At 36.6% G+C, this 6,420-nt stretch overlaps 1 non-coding gene across 1 annotated transcript; it reads right to left on the minus strand.

The window, feature by feature from the left end:
• Nucleotides 1-5,421: 5,421 nt before the first annotated feature.
• LOC145091098 (small nucleolar RNA R71) lies at nucleotides 5,422-5,528 on the minus strand. Its single transcript, XR_013701986.1, has one exon. It is a non-coding gene; the product is annotated as a small nucleolar RNA R71 (small nucleolar RNA).
• Nucleotides 5,529-6,420: the final 892 nt, after the last annotated feature.

Genomic DNA, 6,420 nt, shown 5'->3' on the forward strand with positions numbered 1-6,420 from the left:
GGTCATGATTTATGAGCTCGTGTTTGATAGTGTTATTAGGGTTGATTTGTTAGATTGTTGTTATTCTTGTGATATGACATGCAACATTATTTCATTTCATGCTTTATTTAGACAATAATATCGTTACTCTTTTGATAATTACAATGGTTCTATTTTTGTTTATAAGAATGGTATTTTCGTTTTCAAAGCTTATCCTTGTAATTGTGTGTATTAAACTACTATATGTATTGGGAATGATGGAAATAATGTGTATAACATTGATTATTTTAATGGTTTAGACAAGGCATGCTTATAGCATTGTCGTCTTGTCCATATAAACAAGAAGTGCATCGTCTAACTCTAAAAGGATGTAGAGTTGGAATCATTTGATCTTAGAGCATATGATTAATGCAAGTCTTGTCTATTAGGCAAGATGACTAAATCACCATTATAGGGACATATGACAGAGGTGAAGGTTTGTTGGACCTAATTCACACAGATATATGTGGACTCTTCAGACATGCCATAAGAGATGCCAATCGCTATTATGTCACATTACAAATGATTATTGTAGATATGGTTATATTTACTTATCAAACATAAATTTTAAAATTTTAAAAAGCTCAAAGAGTTCAACACGAAGTAGAGAATTAACTGGGCGGGAAGATAAATATACTCCGATCTAACATAGGTGGAGATTATTTTGGTATTGACTTCATCAACTACCTCAAAGAATGTAGAGTAGTTTCATAATTTTCTCCTCCTATGACACCACAACTAAATGTTGTACATGAGAAGAGAAATCAAACTTTATTAGACATGCTTCGTTCCATGATGATTCGAGCTTCACTTACTATATCCTTCTAGGGGTATGCTTTAGAAATAGTCGCCCATATCCTAAATCTTGTTCCAACTAAGAAATTTTCCAAAACACCTAATGAGATATGCAGTGGGAAAACTCCCTTACTCGTGCATATCAAGGTATGGGGTTCTGAGGCTCTCGTTAGGCATGAGACCCATGATAATTTAGAGCCTAGAGTTGAGAGGTGTGTATTGGATACCCACAAAAGTTATTTCGATACCTGTTCTATAGAACAAGTGAGAACGTGGTCTTTATATCTCAAAGGGGAGTCTTTCATGAGAGAGAGCTCACATTGAAATAGAATAGTGGGAGTGCTATCGTTCTTCAATAAATTAAAGAGTCAACGAATGAGGAGACTTTATTTGACACTAGCGCTCAACCAAAGGAAGAAACGTCTATTGTGTCAATTGAAAATTCATTATCTCTTCTTCAGTCTAGTAGAGTAAGCACGCCACCCGACTCTTATGGATTTTACATAATGTCGGATGAGGACACATATATCAGTGGTAGAACACTAGTAAATTTGGATAAACCAGCTAACTAAAAGTAGCGATGGAAGGCCCTGAGGTGGTAAAGTGGAAAGAGGAAATGGACAGCGGGATTTAGTCCATGTATGATAACCAAACGTGGAACTTTGTAAATCAGACACCCGGCCAAAAGATGGTCGGCTGTAAATGGATCTTCAAGAAGAAGACTAAAATTGATGGGAATGTACACAATTTCAAAGCTAGGTTGGTTGCGAAAGGCTTTAGTCAAACCCAAGGGGTGGACTATGATGAGACCTTCTCACCAGTAGCCTAGATCAAGTCTATTAGGGTAATGCTTTCCATAGATGCCTTCTATGATTACGAGGTATGGAAAATGGATGTTAAAATAACCTTCCTACATGAGAAGGTGACTGAGGATGTTTACATGACTCAACCAGAAGGTTTTGAACATGCCAAATATCCTAATAAAGTGTGCAAGCCTGAAAAGTCCATCTATAGACTAAAACAAGCATCTTGCAGCTGCAATCTTTGCTTCCATGAGAAAGTCAAAGAGTTTGGGTTATCTAGAAGGAAAATGAGTCTTATATGTATGTCAAAGGTAGTGGGAGTGTTATAACCTTCTTGGTCTTGTATGTTGATGACATACTCCTAATAGAAAATGACATTCCAAACTTGCAAGAGGTAAAGTCTTAGATTGGAAAGTGTTTCTCTATGAAGGATCTAGGATAGGCGACATACATTCTTAGAATAAGAATTTACAGGTATAGAAAGAAACTTCTAATTGGACTTAGACAGAGTACATAATTGGATAAAATATTGCAACATTTAAGTATGGAAAATTCCAAGAAAGGATATTTTCTCATTCATCATACTATTAAATTGAGCAAGACTCGTTGTCCTAGTAGCGATAAAGAAATAGATGCTATAAGTCGAGTCCCATATGATTCAACTATTGGATCGCTCATGTATGTCATGACTTGTACTCGTCCTGATGTTTCTTATGTTTTAAGCAAGGTAAGTCGTTTCTAGGATAATCCTGGCAGAGTCTACTGGACAACAGTAAAGAACATTCTGAAATATTTTGTATCATCCCAAAAATCGTAAGTAAAAAAACTTCATTTTTAAATCAACCAAAATTCATCAAATATCTCAAACAACCATCAAAGTATGCCAATGTAAAAATAGTTATCTGAGTACAAATCCCAAAATCATAAAAGTTACGGAAACATGGGTGGATGCGCTGAGATCAGGCCGGGCCCTTCCCGCTCGAACTAGAATTACTTGAGACATAAACTTAAACCGTAAGCACAAAAGCTTAGTGAGTTTGCCAAATACCAAATACCACATGCCATATATCGCACATACATAACATACATAGCATACAACGGGTGTATTTCACCACTGAGTCTGTAACACCCATAAAAATCATGCCAAATTTAAACTTTTCCAAAAACACTTAAAACCATTTGACATTACAAAGTTTTTTTTCAAAATAATAAATATAAAAGTATCCCAGTATCAAATCATAAAATCATAACAGCAGGAGGAGCGGTACGATCATGCCTTCGCCTTTCCGTGATCACCAGAGGTACCTGAAACAATAAACTGAAACTGTAAGCCCGAAAGATTAGTGAGTTCCTCCAAAATACAAACCTTGTATAATTATAATCATATCATATCAACGAATACAGAAAAACATGCATAATGAGCCTTCAGCCTGACTAAACCGCCTCGCAGGGACTACAGCCTATCAGGACCGCTCTCGAGCCTTTGGCAAGACAGGACCGCCTCGTAGGGTGATATTGCCATATTTATACCTATTTTTAGGCAATATTTAAGTACATTTTTGTATATAACTTGGTAATTTGTTTAGAATAATGGTACTTATGGGTTTAAATGTTATTTGCAGCCAAAAAGAAGACATTTTGAAGAAAAGGGACTAAAAACATTAAAGGAAGAAACTTTGGGAGTTAAAAGATTAAAGGACAAGAAAATCAGGAAAAAGCGTTCTCATGTCGTGAGAACTGGAAGATTCACGACGTGAGTTTAATTTCTAGAAGATATGTACACGGGTGAAGGAATCCTTGCCGAGCACGGTTATCTTGTATTCACGACGTGAATATTTTATTGTTCACGACGTGAATTATTAAAATATGGAAACTATATATATCCTTAACCATTACGAATTGGGGGGACTTTTGGCAGAAGAAAGAGATTCCAGAAGGCGAATTTCAAAGGAAAAAGAGATCTGGAAGTGGTTTTCAACACCAAAGAAGAGGAAGATCATAATTTCCTTTATAAACTTGGTACATTTATCATGTGTTTGATTATAGCTTTTAACTGTTTAGTTGTTAATATGTCCAACTAAATCTAGCTGCTTCTGTTACCTAGATGAAGCTGGAACTCATGGTTTGAATACATTAGATTAGACTTTATTTGTTGGTTATATGCTTGTGTTGATTGATTTTACCTAGCATGTTTAGTTAATGATTTAATTGCTTTAAATTCTTGTTTTGTGTAGTTAGTGAACACAAAGTTGCATGAATATGAATACCTAATAACAAAGTGAACACTAGTTTATTAGAGCTAAGATCAAACCAATCTTAGATAAGCAATTGAATTATTGAATTAAGCTGTGTTAGAGAACTCATATTATGAACGTAATTGTGTTTTGATTAATCAATCTTCATAGCTCCAATTTTACTTAATAATAGATTATGTGTTAACTATTGTGTGACTATACATAGATTTACATGAATTGATTAATAATTAGTAGGTTTAGAACTAAACTGCTAATACTTTTTAAATTGGTAACCAACGGTAATAGTTTTGACTAATGTATAGCCATTGAGTGAAAGTGGATTCGTACTAATAGAAGTATTTTGTTTATTGATTGATTTTTCATTAAAAATTTAAGTTTATCTAAACTTGCAAAATTAGATACAAACCTTTTTAGCTTATTAACAATTAGATTAATTTAGTAGTGAACATATAAATTAATAACACTGTTCCCTGTGATCGACACCCGACTTACCCAAGCTATACCGTAATCTGACTAGGTATACTACCTATAAGTGCATAGTTAGTCTAAGTTTGTTAGGTTATAAATATTAAAATTAGTGGGTACTTTCATGCATATCAAGTTTTTGGCGCCGTTGCCGGGGAACGGCTTAGTTTATTAGTTTATTTTGTTGCATTAGATTAATCGATCCTTTTTGTGAGATAAAACCTACAAAAAAGTTAATTAGTTATTTTTTTGCTTAGTTTAGTAGCATATTATTTTTTTAAAAAAATTGATTTTTGTTTCTGTCACAGAATTCACGACGCGAGCTTTATAAACTCACGCCGTGAGAGCTGTGATTTTTAGTTTTTAGTTTATTTTTCTATTTTAGTTCAGTTTTACGTTTTTATTTTGTTTAGTTGCAGGAGTTCATGACCAGAGGTTCTACCACACCTTTGGTGCCACCAATTGAAGATCCAGAAGTTGCACTTCACAAAAAGACTGATAAGAAGACGCCATTGCAAGAACTAAAGTTACCATTTTCAAGGAAGTCGGGAAAGAAGACAGGAGAGTCAAGTTCATCCTGAAAGAACAAGAGCAATCTTGAACACTTGGATCAAATACCCATCCAAACCGAATCCGAATACGATACCGAGCCTGAATTTGAAGAACATACGAGCGAACCCGAGAACAAGCCAAGGAATGAGATGGCAGACATTGAGGAGATGTCTATGGGAGCTTACAAGAAGCGGATCCTAGAAGATGTGGGTCCCGATTTAGTCCAACCCGCAATACCTTCCACTGCCACCTTCGAGTTGAAGGGGCACATCTTGACTGCACTGAAGGATATCCCATTTTATAGGAAAGATCATGAGGATTCTTTCAAGCATCTAGATGAAGTAAATGACATTACGGATTACTTCAATGTCCCAAATGTCAACAGAAACACCGTCCTGCTCAGGATGCTTCCCATTACTTTCAAAGGAGATGCTAAAGAGTGGCTAAAATCACTTCCACCAGGTACGATCGCCACTTGGGATCAAATGCGTGAGCAATTTCTGGACCAGTTTTGCCCACCATCCAAGATAGCTAAACTCAAGAAGGCAATAGCCAACTTTGAACAACAGCCGAGGGAGTCACTATACGAAGCATGGGAGCGGTACAAGGGCTTGCTCAGAAATTGCCCTCAACATGATCTTAATGTGCAACAAGAGATGTCGATTTTCTATGATGGGGTCAACGTTATGACGAGACAACTACTTGACTCTCAAGGACCTTTGACAAAAAAAAATCCAAGGGAGGTCAAGGAGCTGATTGAAGAATTCGCGAAGCACTCTCGCAAATACCACAACCCTAGGAAAGATGGAATCAAAGGCGATGGAGGGGCCCAAACTGAAGAAATATCAGCCATGATGGCTATGCTAAATAATATGGACCGGAGGTTGACACAAATGGACCACTCAATTCATGCCATAAGAGTGGGTTGCGAGAGGTGTAATGGTCCACACTTGACCAAGGACTGCAATTTAGATGAGTTTGGGAACAGAAAAGCTCAAGTGTGCTACTCGAGTGGGGACAAGTATAATGAAGATTGGAGGAAACCAAAGAAGGAGTGGCTGCCATATGAAGAGTATAAGAAGCAAAAGGAAGAGAAGTATAGGCAGACAGGTCGAGGCTTCTATCAAAAGGAGCAGCCACCAGCTGAGAAGAAACCCGATCTAGAGACCATGTTGATGAAGTTTATGGAAGCTTCAGAAAAGAGACATGAGGCTACTGATTCTGCTATTAATGAACAAAGAACTTTGGTAAAGAATTATCATGCATTGATGGTAGAACAGCAGGCTTTAATAAAAAACCAACAAGCCTCCATCAATAATCTTGAAGTGCAACTTGGTCAATTAACTACTTTGGTTCATGAGAAGTTGTCCCTGAAAAATCCCGAAACGAAGACCCAATCTCATGTAATGGCTATATATACTGAAGAAGAGGCCATATCTGAGTTCCTAGAAGCCTTAGAAGTTGAACAACAGCAGCCCGATCCAAAGTTAAAGAAGCCCAAGCTCGAGAATCAAGATGCTGCTGAATTGACA

The sequence above is a fragment of the Lactuca serriola genome, chromosome 2 (genome assembly GCF_051521515.1).
Source record: "Lactuca serriola cultivar US96UC23 chromosome 2, Lser_US96UC23_V15, whole genome shotgun sequence".
Taxonomy (NCBI): Eukaryota; Viridiplantae; Streptophyta; class Magnoliopsida; order Asterales; family Asteraceae; genus Lactuca; species Lactuca serriola.